The following is a 14,802-nucleotide window of genomic DNA, read 5'->3' as shown; positions in this document are numbered from 1 at the left end:
TTCTTTCTTTCTTTCTTTCTTTCTTTCTTTCTTTCTTTCTTTCTTTCTTTCTTCATTCTCTTTTAAACATTGAAATCAGGAGTGCTTTACCTCAAAGCAACACCCCTAGCCTTTCTTCGTTTTTATTTTGCCTTTCTAAGTTGCAGAGGCTGGCCTAGAACCTGTGATTTTCTTGTTTCAACCTCCCAAGTAATGGGATTACAAATGTGTGCCACTACATCCAGATCCTCATGACTATTTTGTAAATAATACATTTTTATTTTTATTTTTCTGTTGTTCTTCATAATTAATTCTAAATTTTAGTTATTCCTTTAGAGGGTATGTGAATAATAAAATTTGATTTTAGTATATCATATAATAGTACATCTGAACTTCACCAGCGTGGTGGCGCATGCTTGTAATCCCTGCGCTTGGGAGGTCGCGCAGGTTCGAAGCCAGCCAGGCTGGCTTAAGAGACCCTGTTTCCAAATAAAAATATAAAATAGTTCTGGGAGTGTAGCACGGAGGTAGAAGGGCTTTCAGGAACCCCAGTATCGAAAAAAAAAAAAAAAAAGATTCTGAACTCAACATGTAACATTAAAGAAATTTTTGAACTCCCTATGCTTATTGTTTAATTTGAAGCTGGGTTCTTCATATAAATAGATATTCTGTTCTTTGCTTTTTTTCAATTCAGAGAGTCTGAGACTTTAGTGTCTATTTACCAATGTGTATTTTAACACTTCCTTAGGCATAATCCCTATTTGGAAAATTTGTGGTGAAACAAACCTAAAGCTCAACTTTTGTTTCTTTTAAATGGAACTTTTTAATAGTTTTTCCTTGAGATTTCTGTATGTTTACTAACAGAGCCATGTGTTTCCTATGTGTCAGCATAAATTTTAATTTTGAGAGGAAAGGAAAACTCTTGGATGTGGCTCAGGGAAGAGTGATGCTGCAATTGACAACTTGTCTATTGCTGTAAGGTAAACTCCTCAAACCCAAACACCGACTGAACTTTGAGCTTCTAACTTCATAAGTATTTTATTAATGTTTTAATGATGTCCAAGCTACTGCTAAATGGCAATTTTGAGAGAAAACCTCTCTCTCTCTCTCTCTCTCTCTCTCTCTCTCTCTCTCTCTCTCTATATATATATATATATATATATATATATATATATATATGTGTGTGTGTGTGTGTGTGTGTGTGTGTGTGTGTGTGTGTGTGTGTGGTACTGGGGTTCCTGAAAACCCTCCGGGCTAAACTCCCAGATCTATTTTTTATACATTTTTTAATTTGAAAACAGGGTCTCTTAAGCCAGCGGAGCTGGGTTCGAAACTGCGCAATCCTCCTGTCTCAGCCTCCCAAGCGCGGGGATTACAAGTGTGCGCCACCACGCCCGGCTCAAAATATTTTTGATTAGGAGAAAATTTGGGGTAATTTTCTCCATTCAAGCAACTAAAAATTCCTCAAGCAAAAGAATGTTAGAAAAAATTAAATAAAAAAATTAAAATTCTGCCACGATCATATTTAAAACATTTCAGAGGTAATATTATGCTCTATCATAGTATATTAAAATGATTCCAAATGTTTTCATGCACATATGTGAATAAAATTAATGAATAATTTCAGGTGAAATAAATTGCTTCACTGGGATAATTATAAAACCTTTTGTGATACATGAAAGAAAACAATTTTACACAAATTTATATAAAATGAGTCTGGCTAAATTAATTTATTTCTATAATAATTTGTTTATTCACATGTAGCTGCATAGTTTTATGTGAACAAGGTAGTAATATATTATTTCTTAACACTCATTCAAGTTTTAAGCAACTCTATAATTCATATTGTACTTTAAAATTATGTAGAATTATTGTTTTATATTCTATAGGTCCACAGAATTAATTGATATTTTCTTCTAATGTATTTGATACTCTCTTTAAAATATATTCAAATAAATAAATATGTAAAATACATGCATATATGCCTATGTTTCTGAAACTTTACTCTTTCCCCAATCTATTAAGATGCTAGTCTCAAAATGCTTATAATGTTCACATTTATTTTTCGATAAATATACACCATTGGAGAAAATTACTTAAGTTCTTTCTATCACATTTTTAATAAATCTAATCTGGGATTTTTGTTCAAGGATATTTAAATTTTTATTGGTTCTCTACTAACTGTGTGTGTGTGTGTGTGTGTGTGTGTGTGTGTGTGTGTGTGTGGTACCAGGGATGGAACCCAGGGGTATTCTACCTCTGAGCAACACCCCAGCCCTATTTTTTATTCTTTTATTTTGAAACAGGGTCTTACTGGTTTGCACAGGGCCTCACTAAATAATAGCTGAGGCCATCCACAAACCAGGATTCTCCTGTGTCAGCCTCCCGAATGCTGGGATTACAAGCATGTGCCACCAAGCCTTACTTCTCTACTTTTAATAAAAATTTTAACATCAAAATAAATTAATTCACAACAAAATTTAATTGATTCTTATATTCAAATACATAATTGCATTTTTAACATTTTAGAACACGTATTCATAGTGTACAAAATAATTGTAAAATATCTAATAGCATATCATTTATTTGGTCTATGTGTGATGCCCTGCGAGCTTCTTTGTTATAATATTGAACTCTCAGGGTCTTCTAGGCATACATGATTGCATAAGTGTATGTGCTCTTCACCCTGAGGTAATTGAAAATATACACAAAAAAGAAAAAATATATACATAAGAACAAAATCAAGACCAGATCCAGTAGTGCATCCCTGTAATAACCACCAACAATAGAGGCTAAGGCAGGAGGATCACAAGTTCAAGGCTAGCCTGGGCAACTTAATGAGAATGTCTCAAGATACAAAATAAAACATGGCTTGCTTGGAGTATAGACCAGTAGTTTGGTTAAAAAAAAAGATTTGAAAAAAATAAAAAAAAATTCATAAGAAAAAAGAAGAATGGCAAATATACCTGCCCTAAATAGGCAAAATATTGGAACATTTATTTGAAAAAAAAAAAAGTAAAAAATAGAATTCTTAATTCTTTCTGCAGTTGAATCCTTTTTGGGGAGAGCAAGTCTATTCATGAAACTGGAAGAATTCTGAACTCTACATTGATGAGGTAAAGCTATAAATTTACGTCATGAGTGTTTTACAAAATTACACACAATATCAGAGTGGCCATCCTGTCATTTTCTCCTATGGATTTAAACTCATGTGCTGCAAAGATTTTATTATTAAAATATTCAATGAATAAAAAACAGCTATCTAATGGATTCATAGTTTCTTGCCAGTTCCCAGCGAGAACATTCTTAAATTTTTTGTTGCTGTTGTTCTGCTACTCAGGAAGATAGTTCTGTGTATCATTCCAATTAATTATTTATCCACAAGCATATATATTGGGTGCTTACTATAAACAAGGTACTTAGAAGTTCTTGCAATATATTAGAAAAAAAGTCATTTAAGTTTTTAATATATTTAAATTAATAAAATTTAAAACTAAATATATTGAGGTCAGCACCATAAACATAAAATAAAAATTTAAGTCTTAATATACACAAATAGCAATCACTTTAGCATTTCTTTATTTAAAGACTTATATAAAAATGTAACCAAGGTGTAAAAAAAGTAAGGAAAGGAAAAACAAGTATAAATTTAAATGATTTGAAATAAAACATTATGATATATTAATACTTTTATTAGGATAAGCATATTGCATGTGGGTAAAGAAAATGTTTCTTCAAATGATGATAAATAAAACAGAAACACATTAACCACATCTTGATTCATAACAGTGGCTAATAAATCATTTCTCTGGATATTATCTATGTTACTTAATAAGCTCAACTGTATCTTTATAACATCAGTAAACACCATTGAGAAAGTTTTTATCATTACCTCTCAAAAGTTAAAATATAAAGCAAATCAAAACTACTTTTCTCTATGAGAATGCACTTTATTTTATTTCTAAAAAATCAAAATGATCAATTTTGTAAAACAATGTATGTATAAAATGCAGTATTTGTTCATTTCTAATAGAGTAATGAGGATAGGTTTAATGGTCACAGGTAATTTAACATTTGCCTTCTTTATTACCTAAGGAACACTTGGTCCGTGCATGAATTGCAATGGCCATATGTGTCTGTAATTAATTACAAATTATCTACTCAAGTGGTAATACCTGACACAGCTGGGCTTTCTTTATCTCACAAAACTGCTTAAGCATTGAAATGTTCATTAATTTCTGAAGCCATATGTACATTCACATCTTTTGTAAGGCATCAAGTTTGATTACACATTGGAAAATTTGTTCCTTGTTCATCATCATCATAAGCATTGGTATTTAATCAATGAAATTTGAAATCTTACACCTAAGTGCTATAATTATTTTTTCTAATAGTAGAAAGATTTCATGCCTATTACATTTTTTACACTTCTGGGTTTTGTAGACTTGATAGGTATATTAATACAAGAATATAACGACAGTAGAGCCAACCTCTATATTCAATATTTGCCTTAATATGTTTCATTATTTACCTTTTATCTAAAAATATAACACTGGACACTGTGCAGGTGATTTAGTTCTTTGAATCATGCCACTGGGCATAAAACTTCTCTAATTATTAGCAGAGCAACTGAATTTTTTTTTAAAAGCAGACAAAAAGATTCAGTAAAAGTTGTATAAGATATTAGATATAATAGAGTTTCATGCAGAGTAATATTCTATGAAAAACCTAAAAAGATGACCTTTTAGTACAACCAAACAGAAACATGTAATAACATTTTATTTTGTCAACTGTGTGGTGGTTTCCAACTTGAAGCCAAACATGTACTGACCCAAAATCTAAATAATTCATGATAGAGTAAATACATTTTATAACTTCCAAAATTACACAAATAAATTTAGCATAAATTATGTTATTTAAAATCTTAATCTTGTTGGGTGTGGTGGCGCAATCTTGTAATCCCTGCGCTTGGGAGATGGAGACAGGAGGATCAAGCAGGTTAGAAGAGAGCCGCGCTGGCTTAAGAGACCCTGTTTCCAAAAAAAAAAAAAAAAAAAAAATAGGTCTGGGAGTGTAGCCCCCCAAAAATAATAAATAATAATAACAATAATAATAATTAATAATTAATAAAAATAAAATCTTAATCCTTATCTTCAGATATATATATATATATATATATATATATATATATATATATATATATATATATTTTTTTTTTTTTTTTTTTTTTTTTGTGGTACTGGGGTTCCTGGAAACCCTTCTACCTCCGGGCTACACTCCCAGACACCTATTTTTTATATTTTTATTTGGAAACAGGGTCTCTTAAGCCAGCAAGGCTTGCTTCGAACCTGCACGATCCTCCTGTCTCCACCTCCCAAGCAAGGGGATTACAAGCGTGTACCACCATACCCGGCTTTAATCTAATATTTTATATTAAGAAATTTATATATTATAATACATTATTACAAGTTAAAATTTTTATTAGCACATCTAAATATATAAGGAAGTAAATTAACAGTTGTAATGAAATATTAATATATATATATATATATATATATAATATTAGACATAAAAGAAATTCCTGTAGAGGAATATTCCTGGGAAACCATGTGAGTGTGCATGTGTGTGTCTCTACAGTTAGAAATTCTACACTTATTAAAAACTTTTTAATATATAGTAGAAATAATACCAATGCAAAAATTATTGTATTTCTGTACTAAATTTAAAAATTATGAATTTAAATATCACAACATAAAACTAAAAATATCTTATATCTCACATGATCTGTTAAGTGAAAGTCTTGGAAATCAGATGTAACACTGAACCTAAATTCTATTACACCAACTCGTGACAAATGACAGAAGAGTTTCCCCTACCATTTCTCTAAATGCAGATGTTCTCTATTAACTGGATTTTATTAAAAAATTATGAAATTGGAAAATACAAGCTTATAATACATCTTGTATGACCCATTCATATGTCAAAGTTGCATAACTGTATTATCAAATTATTCAAATATCCCCCCACAAAAACTCACAGTAGATTTTCTTTCCATGTGAATATGTTCAAACTCAATCCCACTTTCTCCTCTACTACACACTTTATCTTGGTGACCATCCTTACTGTATTTAATGGGACCGTAAAAGTTTGAGTAACTATCTCTGTTGTGTTCTTTCCGGATGTGTGATGGGTGTTATGGCCTTAGGTCTAATACGGGAACAAGATGATATTATCCACCTCCCTAGCCATCTTTTGACTCAAAGAATCTAAGGGCAATATAGAAAGAAAGAAAGAAAGGATGCTACATTTTGGACTCTATCCATCAGTAAAAAACTAAAAAAAAATGTTGATAGTTGCAATCAGTTTTCAGAGGACACTAACATGGATCTATCAAATGAGACTGTGATGTTTCCTTTTAAGAAAAATCCTTTGCACACATTGCTTTAGATTCAATGTCCAAGTTGGATACTTTTTGGACTAAGAGTTGTCAGATTTTTTTGGTGTGTGATACCAGGTATTAAGCCTAGTATCATGAACATGCCAGGGAAGTGTTCTATCACTGAGCTGAATCCATCTTCATCCCTTTCGTAAATTTTAAAATTCCCAGTTTCTGGTTAAATTTATGATTTTTTGCCTCAGCTTACTCAGTACCTGGGATTATAAATGTGAGCTACTGATCCTGGCTCTGGTTTGTATTTTGACAATATCTACTCTACACTGGTTCCATAAAAAAATGAAATAATATGAAAAAACTATTCCATACTACCTCCCAACGTGCAGCCTTTAATAGCATTGATAGCACATTTTTTAGGGACCTTTATTTCCCCTGAGTAGGCTTTAATGGCTCTGGTTTAGACCATCTTCTTATATATTCTAAACTTTACTTTGTTCCCCTTCTCTATTCTGTTTTAGAAAGTCATGTGTCAATAAACATCTCTTCTTCATGATCAAAAATCTGTCAAAACTGAATAATCTGAGATATGTTTACTCTACTTCTAGAAAGTTTCCCATTCCAATTTTACGGATTCTAGCAGAAGACAGAAGAACACAATGTCAGAGACAGAGGACATTGCTAACCCCAACAGAGAAAAATGAACTTCACATTCACACAAATATGCTTTAAAAAGAGAACTGACACATGTAGTTCCTATTCTGCAGGTGATGATCCTCACATTTAGAGAACTCTAATCTTTTATAGTCAGCTGAAAGCAAAGCTTCCTAAACTTTGCCATAGGCAAAAAGACCTGCCTAACATTTGGCCTGAAGGGTGACATTATTTTTATTATATAAGACAAGAAAAAAAACGTTGCATTTCCTCTACTTCAAAAGAACACAATGTCTATTTTCTGAGCTGTTAATTACACAAACATCCATAAAAAGGGAATCTAGCACAGAAGTGTGTCTAGTCACAAGATTATATAATGTGCCAGAGGTAGAGATCTTGGATTTTCACATTATATCTACCTTTGAGTATATTCATATTTACATTTTTATAAGATATTTTTGTTTTTTTATCTAGATGTTAACTCATTGCTTATATTTTGCTCATGATGATGCTTTGTGTGGTACAGCTGATTTTACTGCATTTTATTATTTATAATTAATCACACATAAAATTATATGTAGATATATGCATAAAGAATATTTACATTATTTACATACAATTTTATGTTCATAGAAACCAATTATATTTTTTCCTGAACCACTCATGCTTTTCTTCCAATGAAAACATATAGTACCATTTGCATTTTACATGGTTAGGAATTTAAAATGAATAGTAAATATTTATTTATTATTAAAACATTAAAATGTATTTCTCAATAAATCTTTAATAAACAAGATGTTTATTCAACATCACCAACAAATCTGCAGTGTCACTGCAGCTAAACAAGACATCCAGTTTCTTGTATGTACACTTAGTGGTATTTAAATATACTGGAATTATTTCACATCATAATTTGAATTATGACACTTCCAAGTATTCTTTTGCTTGGACAAAGAGTCTATAGCAACATTGTTTAAGATCGTCTGTAGTCTCCAAGATTCCGATGATATAGGGAAGTTTAACTCCATCCTTTAAGAGAGAACATTCCAGCTTGCACAATCTCATCAACTAGGAGAAGGCTGGTGGCTATCCTAAGAAGCTGTTTCTTCACACTGTAGTTATCCCATACACCTACTTCTGCTGCTACTATTGGCTCACCTGTGTTGAAGTCCACACCCACAAACTGACTGGATTCCAAATGCTCTGCTTGAATTTTCACTAAAGTTTCCTGAAGGTCAAAACTAGAGTTTTGAGCAAGAACTTTGGGAATAATGAGCAATCCTTCAGCAAATGCTTGGACTCTGAAATGGGCCCTGTCTTTGTACTGTGCTTCTATTTAGTCAGGGTTTCTGCCATTACCAGCTCTACTGTACCAGCACTTGGAACCACTCAGCCATCATCAATAGCATTTGTGACCACCCTCAAGCCATCTCTTATTGCATCTTTGATTTGCATGAGTGTGTGCTTATTTGGTCAGAGATTATTCCATTAATAATAATAACAGAGATTATTACCTTACATTTCTCAATAAAGGTGAACTTCTTTTCTCCCAGCGTATACACATAGACAGGTCTTCCTTATCCCAAACAAATCAGGACTTAGGTCATCCAAAAAATTTAGAGCTCTTCCACCACAAGCAAGGAGCACCTTCTACTGATTTCTCCTTTTAGTTCTGCACAGAGCTACTTTACCTTCTTTTGCAAGAGCATCTAGGGAAAAGGGGTCAATTTCCTTTTGACTAATAACAACAGATATTGTATCTGAATCACCAAAGACTTTCTTTTTCAGTTCTACTATTTTTTTACTCTATCTTCAATGAATTTTCTTTTAGCTCTTAATAGTTTCTCTCTCTCTCTTCTTCACTCTTGTAAAAAAAAGCCAGAATTCACTTCTGGTTTTTTTTTCTTTCTTATTCTAGAAATGACTCATTGCATGTCAAAATGTACACATTTTCTACTCTTTTCTTCCTATCTGTATGTTGTGGCCCATGGTCCAAAACAAGCCATCTGATTAAGCTTGTATATGTTTCAGATTTGTTTCATCTCCATAATCTCAACTATGAACAGGTCATAGATTCATCTTTTTTCTCAATGGCCAAAATGGAGTCTACTACATCCTCTGTTAAGACATCTGCAAGTTTCAGCATGAACTTTAATATGTAGAGTTGTTCCCTGTCCATCTCTTGCTTACTTTGATTTGTTTCAAACACTGAAGTGCCCTTTCATTTAATGCTTCAGAACCTTTGGTGATTATTCTGGAATAAAGACCCGATGATGAGGACTTTGAATGTTGTTCAGTTTCCCATTATGTTGTCCTGAGCTGTAGCTACTTTTACAAAATCAGGGAGGCTGTTGGTTCTGGATTTGCATTTCCTGTAGCAGCACACTGCTGTCCTTAGTAAACTTGATGTCTCCAACGCCAGGAACAATCATCTTCATGCTGCCCTTAGGCCCCAAGTTGGGCCTCACCACACCCTGCAGCCGGTGAGCCACTCTGCTGTTAACCTTCCGCCTTGGGGTTCATAGTCTGAGCAAGAACATCTCTACCTGAATGAGAACAGCCCAAAAGAGCTCTCCGGATCTTCTAGATAAATATTTAAGTATTCATCTTGAGTTTGATTATAAAAAGTTATTCCATTCTAAGAATTACCGATTAGCTAATGTTCTAAAATAATTGTTAATCTAAATTAATTTCAATGTTTACAGGTTTTTTTTTTTTTTTTTTTGGTGGTACTGGAAGCCCTTCTTCCTTCGGGCTACACTCCCAGACCTATTTTATATTTTTGAAACAGGGTCTCTTACGCCAGGACGGCTGGCTTCGAACCTGCGCGATCCTCCTGTCTCCGCCTCCCAAGCACGGGGATTACAAGCGTGCACCACCACGCCCGGCCTCAATGTTTACAGTTTTTAAAGATACCAATAGCCACAACGGATATTATACATTATTATGTCTGATAATTTTAAAAACAGGAAGCTCAAATAATAAAGTTGTAATGACTTAGGAAATAATGCAAACTTTTTGATCAGTGATTATAGATGACAGGTAAATATCAACTTTAACCTAAGATTTCAATATAAATTATGACAACATTATTTTTCCAGGGTTTTAAAATATCATCCTGGATGGAGCGATATTTGGTGAAAGACAATGAGAATCAAAGTTAAATGATTTGGACTGTACCCTCAAAAAGAACTGAAGCGCAATCATTAATGAAAATATATGTAAATCACTATGTGATATAAAGTAGAATTTCAAATATTATTAAAGAGTTTGTGTTCCATAGGAATAAAATCAAGTGAATATGATCATTCCATTAATCTTTACTATTATTTTTGTTTCATTTTTACTTTGATTCTTTTTCAAAACTAACAACTAAAGATGTTAAACTAGAAGAAAATATACAAGTTATAACCATATTATGTAATATTTTAAGAAATATGCCTTTATCTTAGTTTTAAAAAACTGCTAAGTGTGTTAAACATAAAATAAAATTATAGATTCTAGTATAAAAAGGAGTATATTTATTTCAACCATCAGCTGCTAACATATATACTTCAAATTCATCCATAGAGTTGAAGTGTAGTGATGTGTATTAAAATGACATTGTAAATTCACAATAAATTTTAATTAAATTTTATATTTTAAATATTTTATAAAGAAAAATATGACCCACTGAATCAAACACTAATTAAATTTTATGATCAGTAAATGAGTTTCTAAGCCGGGTGTGATGGCACACGCTTGTAATCCCTGCACTTGGAAGGCGGAGACAGGAGGATCGCAGGTTCAAAGCCAGCCTTGCTGGCTTAAGAGACCCTGTTTCCAAATAAAAATATAAAAAAATCGGTGTCTGGGAGTGTAGCCCTGAGGTAGAAGGGTTTCCAGAAACCCCAGTACCACCAAAAGAAAAAAAAAAAAAAAAAGAGAGAGACCCTGTTTCCAAATAAAAAGTATAAAAAAGATCTGGGAGTGTAGACTGGAGGTAGAAGGGTTTCCAGGAACCCCAGTACCACCAATAAATAAATAAATAAATAAATAAATAAATAAATAAATAAATAATAAACTTGACAGTATCAACATTTTAATGTACTGAGATGTTTTATCAGATTTGCAATAACATTTTATTTTACATGTGATATAGAAGATAAAAAATATAGTTGTAAGCCACCATATTTTAAATATTTGTAATATACCTTAGATTAATTTGTAAAATGAATCTTCAGTTTTCACTGGACATGATGTACTTGACAATCAATTTAAAATAGCAGTACTAGTCGTGTTTTACTTCATGACCCTTTATAAATTTTAGCTCATACCATTAGTTTAAAAATACCTTGAAATTTATTTCTATGTAACATTTTTATCTCAGTATTAACATGTAAATGCCATGGGGAAGTTCATGTTTGATTGTTTGCCAGTATTTTTTGAACATGGCCTAATGAAATCAGGCACTTATTTGTTCTGATAAAATATATTGGAGCTCCATTATAATATAAAATTGGTTAGATTTAGTGTGTTAATTAGATTAAATCATTAAGGAATTCAACAAAGAATTGTGTCTTGATTGAAGATGGCCATTATATATGCCTATAGGCATCTAAGTGAGATGAAGAGAGTAGGAAAAAGGTTAGGGAGAGCAAGAGTGAGAACAAGAGAGAATTTGGTGTCAATAAATAATTTTTTTCATTAACCAAATATTTTGCAATCAACATTTAAACACTATTAAATATTAAGAAAGAAAGGGACTGCATGCTCAATGAACTGGTTTGCAAGTAAATAACAAATAACTGACTAGTTTACACTCCCCTACACAAACATATATATTACAAATCAAAAGGACAACTATTATAGAAATAATTCCAAATAAATAAAAATCAAAATGCAGAGAAGTCAACAGCATTGAATGTTTTGAGCTTTTGCATTGAATGAGAATGATACACTGACAAAACAAGAAATTTGTGATAAGTATTTTTAGTGCACTAGTATAGGTGAAAGAATTACTGCAATTCAGTAGAGAAATAATACTGGTGTATAAAATTGGAATACAGACATAAAAAACCTCATTGATGTTTCTACATTTCATGTTAAGAAGAAAAGGTATTGGCTCAGGAAAATATATTCTAAAAAATAACAATTTGGGGGGTACAGAGGATTGAACTCATTGGTGTTCTACCTCTGAGCTATATTTCAAACCATTGTTATTATTATTATTAATTATTATTAATTATTTATAGGCCTCACTAAGTTGTTGAATCTGGCTTCAAACCAAAGATCCTCCTTTCTCATCTTCCAAAGTACTGGGATTACAGGAGTGTGCTATCATGCCCAGCAAATAGTTTCTATTTGACATAGTAATATATTTTGTTTACTGTGCCTGGTTTATAAATGCAATCTTTCTTTAGAGTTTTCTTTTTGTTTAATAATATGAGATGAAACATTGAAATGTCAAGTTATTGTACGCTGGCCTTGAAAAAAAATTCTATATTTTGAATAACTTTTTCTTCTCCAAGAAGAAAGTTATTTTTACTTTCCTTCCAGAGGCATTCTACCTTCTTGTTATACCCCTATCTTGATTTTATTTGTAAAGTATCTCGCTAGCCTGTCCTCAAACCTTCAATCCTTCTGTTTTAGCGTCTTAAGTACTTGGATTACAGCATGAACCACCACACATGCTTCTTGAGTTTTATCTCAGAATAACTTTATCCATTTACTGGTATTTTCTATTGCTTCGTCAGTTCTTTTCCAAGATTTTAATGAGTTTTAACACTTTCACAAAGTCTTCTTTCCTTATTGTGAAAGGCGCATTAGAATGTTAATAATTCTCTTATTTGTGATAAGGACACATTCTGTTCTAGTAAAACTTTATGTGTTTGGTAGTTTTTGTTTTTTTTTAATAAGTACCATTACTTACCCAATGAGAATTCCATATTTGTTCTGAAAGTACAGATTTAGATTCAAAACATGACTCAAATTGTTGCAATTTTCACCTTTCAAAAATAAGACACTATCTAAACTTTTGAGGAAACATTTTCTCTTAAGTTGCATGTTATTTCAACAAATAAAATTTATATTAAATTTTGATGCTATACTTAGTGGTTAGCATGAAATTGAAAGAAGTATGACTAGTCACATTTTTTTCTGAATTTGATCTGCTGAAATGCTTTCTATATTATGTGTGAACTTTTAATGCTAATTTTGAAATAAAAGAGTATAAAATATTAGTGATAAATGAGAGTTTTCTATACTTCTGTGATGACTAAATAAGTTTCATACTTAGTGGTTATCATTACAAGTAAGAAAAATGCTTCTTTGCACATATATATATATATATATATATATAAAATACAAGATTAAAAATGATATACTAAATTATAGGCTGGATTAATATGTATATTTGATAATCATAAATGATTGTCATTATTGATAAAAGATTCAAGTAAACTGAACAAGAATCATATGGAGGTTTCACTGATTTTAAAAAATAAAACTGTGGGTATATTTATATGCTGTTATAACTGCAGGATTATCATCAGTCACCTTTTAATGGAAAATCGTTTGCTTTATTTACTTGTCACAGGCATCTCTTCAAGAAAAATGAAGAAAGCCATTTTTCCATTGCTAGTGTAAACTGACAAGTCCCCTGTAACCTTCATGTTGAATGAGGCAGAAACACAGCAGCATACCACTTAAATGATTCACTGAGGGAGAGGCACTGTGTTTATATTTATCTCTGTTATTTCTCTAAAATGATCTAACTTACTCATCAGAAAGAAAGGCTTTAATCAGTTTACAATTGCTTTGATGCATAAGAGCACTTGCTATGTGAGCAGCAGGTGCAGAAGTCAGAATGATTGAGGAAATATGTTTCAAAAGCAGCAGGAAGAGAAATTAAATAGACGGAATGGTACTTAATTTCCTCCCTCTGCTCACGAAACTGTCTTTAATGGTTTAAACGAAGGTAAGAAAGCACTGGCTACAAGAAAATGATCATCGAAGTTTAAAGATATTTAAAGAAATCGGTGAACACATGTGAGCTTTTGGTGGGAATTTTATCAAGCATGAAATAGGCAGAAAAATGCTAAGAAGGGGAATGTTGACCAACTAGATTAAGATGAATAAACTGTGACTATGGTATGTATAACAGTTTGAATTTGAAACGTCCAGGTAGCCAACTGTCAATGGAAACAGGATCACAAAGTTGGAAGAGGGGCTTGGTTGATAAAGAGGAGTCCCTGGTGGTGTGGCCTAGGGGAATGTATGTTTTTCTTCATCCCCCTTTTATTATTTGCTTCCTGCCTTCATGCTATGAGAGTAGAACTTCTTGTCTCCTCTCTCTCTCTCTCTCTCTCTCTCTCTCTCTCTCTCTCTCTCTCTCCTCCCCACTCCCTCACATAGAATAAGACCTGAAACTCCAAAAAAATTCCAAATAATTCTTTTTTCCTCTAAGTTATGAAGTTATGAGGTCAGTTGCTTTGTATTATAACAATAAAAATGTTCACTGAGCCGGGCGTGGTGGCGCACGCTTGTAATCCCCATGCTTGGGAGGCAGAGACAGGAGGATCGCGCAGGTTGGAAGTCAGCCTTGCTGGCTTACGAGACCCTGTTTCAAAAATAAAAATATAAAATTAGGTCTGGGAGTGTAGCTCGGAGGTAGAAGGGTTTCCAGGAACCCCAGTACCACACACACACACACACACACACACACACACACACACACACACAAATGTTGACTGAGAGAGCATTACAAATGTTGGAAATGAAAGACCCCCGCAGAGGGG

General features: G+C 32.4%; 1 pseudogene across 1 annotated transcript; it reads right to left on the bottom strand.

Moving 5' to 3' along the window:
* Positions 1–8,042: 8,042 nt before the first annotated feature.
* LOC308265627 (T-complex protein 1 subunit zeta-like) lies at positions 8,043–13,677 on the bottom strand (annotated as a pseudogene). Its single transcript has 3 exons — positions 13,593–13,677; positions 12,936–13,011; positions 8,043–9,535 (listed from the first exon to the last, which is right to left on the bottom strand). The product of its transcript is annotated as a T-complex protein 1 subunit zeta-like (transcript).
* Between the last annotated feature and the right edge of the window lie 1,125 nt (positions 13,678–14,802).

The sequence above is a fragment of the Muscardinus avellanarius genome (assembly GCF_963383645.1).
Source record: "Muscardinus avellanarius genome assembly, chromosome: 1".
Taxonomy (NCBI): Eukaryota; Metazoa; Chordata; class Mammalia; order Rodentia; family Gliridae; genus Muscardinus; species Muscardinus avellanarius.
The sequence above is the reverse complement of the archived record's forward strand: the minus strand, read 5'-3'. Positions and strand labels throughout refer to the sequence as shown.